This window comes from Rattus norvegicus, chromosome 14, assembly GCF_021556685.1.
Source record: "Rattus norvegicus strain SHRSP/BbbUtx chromosome 14, alternate assembly SHRSP_T2T, whole genome shotgun sequence".
NCBI classification, from domain to species: Eukaryota; Metazoa; Chordata; class Mammalia; order Rodentia; family Muridae; genus Rattus; species Rattus norvegicus.
Window position 1 is genome coordinate 26,050,858 of NC_141547.1, and position 1,879 is coordinate 26,052,736.

General features: G+C 38.2%; 1 pseudogene; it reads right to left on the reverse strand.

Annotated features, from left to right (window-relative positions):
- Positions 1–880: 880 nt before the first annotated feature.
- Positions 881–1,560, reverse strand: Acer3-ps1 (alkaline ceramidase 3, pseudogene 1; annotated as a pseudogene).
- Between the last annotated feature and the right edge of the window lie 319 nt (positions 1,561–1,879).

Below are 1,879 nucleotides of genomic sequence, written 5' to 3' on the forward strand. Positions count from 1 at the left end.
AGAATATATTGGAAAAGAACTTTTAAACAACTAAGATACCTTGACACTTGGTTCAAATAACTGAAATGATTTGGTAGTGATGGATAATGTGTCAGCAACAAAAATGGATGCTTCGTGAAACTTTCAGAATTCCATTGCAAACTTCTACTCTTTTTCCAAAACACTTATTTTTTCCTAAGAAACAGTATGCGCATTAAGTATCTAATAGTATCTAACTATGTGCTGTGGGTGGGAAGTTACTATGAGCTGCCCCTCATGAAGTATGCTACTCTCTGAACTATCAATCCAGAAAGTTTGCTGAACACAGAAGCAGTCCATCATCAGGTAGTAGTGGCAATGCATGCTGTGAAACTGAAAAAGAGATTAATGGGCAGCCATTCAGGTTTTCAGTGTTCTCACTTCTGTGCTTTCTCATTTCTCTGCAACGGGTCTGAAATGCAAAGTAGCTTATACACACACATACACACACACACACACACACACACACACACACACGCACACACACACAGAGGAGAGAGAATCTTTTTTTTTTACTTTGTTCAATATATAATCAAAAATTAATAAAGGTACAAGTAGCATGCAACTCATGTAAAAAAAAATTAGGAAAAAGAAAAAAAATTTCCATGAATGACCAAACTTCCCCACCACTCTACAAAATAAATATACACTATTTGTTTTTCTTTAAGCATCTTAGGTCCAGCACAAGTGAGTTAAAGGCAGGAGTTAAACGCTGAATAAAACAATTGCCCATTCTCTGGGGCTGAGTCATCTCTTGTGATGGGCATGGTCTCTTAGAATGTACAAGTCTTTGGGGATTTCTTGACCATCTTGCAAGAACTACATACAGTAGGTACATTTTGTTTTCTGGTAGAATAATTCATTAGTGCTTCCTCTGAGGCTCAAACATGACCACTGGCCAGATTCCAAAGAGTAACTTCACTTTTATGTTCTTTTATATAAACTGAAAAGGATTTAAGACAAGAACCCAGGACAATTAGAATATGCCATCATGCATGAAACTGTGTTGTAACACCTAGAACAGGAACCAATCTCTTTCAAAAGTTCCTTAGTTATCTATATATCTAAAAGTTCCTCAAATATGTTATCTATATTCCACAATAAAAATCCCAATAACAAGATTGTCAAGGATTACCCAGTCCCCTAAGCCATGGATAAACCCATGTAACAATACTAATAGAACAAAGCACTAATGTAAAGACCAACATTCCACACATGACTTGATGGAATATAGGCTCTTACATTTAGGTAATCATGGTTACTATTTAACTGAATAGAACCAGGGCAAAAAGAAGATGGTAGTTTATTGAGCTCTTTGTCTTGAAACACTCAAACAGGCAGTATACAAATATGCAGCAACTGTAAATCATGTGGAGCTCATCTAAGAGCTGCATTTCATATTTCAGAGTCATGCGGAAACACACAATCACAATCATACCACAGTGACTGCTAAGTAAGCATCAGTGTGCCGTTTCTCCAGTCTATCTTCAAAGCCTTGAATTGCACCAAAAATGGAGGTATGATCATAATTAGGTTATTCACTGTATCCCAGAACTCAACAACGAAGAAGGTCACTACATAGCTCTCCTCACACCAGTGCAATGTGGAGGTCGTGGGACCCAAATAGTCTTTGCAGTCCACAGCTGGAGCCTTGCACTGATGCCCCACACACTTCACAGCTGGTCTCTGGCTGCAGGCTCAGACACTGTGCGCTCTCCAGCTCCCTCCTCCCTTATCCCAAAAGGAGAGAGAGAATCTTATAGACAGGCTCCTGTTTCACTAGTTTCTATGCTGAGATTGCCCTTAAGTACAATTAGTAATAAAACAAATCCAGAAAAGAATATAGACTCAAACAAATAAA